The sequence below is a fragment of the Phaethon lepturus genome, unplaced genomic scaffold, assembly GCF_000687285.1.
Source record: "Phaethon lepturus isolate BGI_N335 unplaced genomic scaffold, ASM68728v1 scaffold13962, whole genome shotgun sequence".
In the NCBI taxonomy this organism is placed as follows: Eukaryota; Metazoa; Chordata; class Aves; order Phaethontiformes; family Phaethontidae; genus Phaethon; species Phaethon lepturus.
In genome coordinates, this window is record NW_010524170.1 from 1 (window position 1) to 244 (window position 244).

Consider the following 244-nt stretch of genomic DNA (forward strand, 5'->3'; position numbering starts at 1 on the left):
CCAGAACCACCTCGGGGTGCTTTCCGGGATAAACTGCATTGCGACAGTTTTCTCATTGCGTTGCCCTAAACCTCCTTTATTCACCATAGGGACGGAGCGGTATTTCACAGCCAGCCACCCCATCGCTACCGGAGCGCCGGCTGACAGGGACCCCTCATCTTCCCACTGACACGTCGCGCTGTAAGCGGGCGCAGTCATAGGCTGCTAATACTACCCGCAAAAGGTTCGGGGGGAGCAAACCACT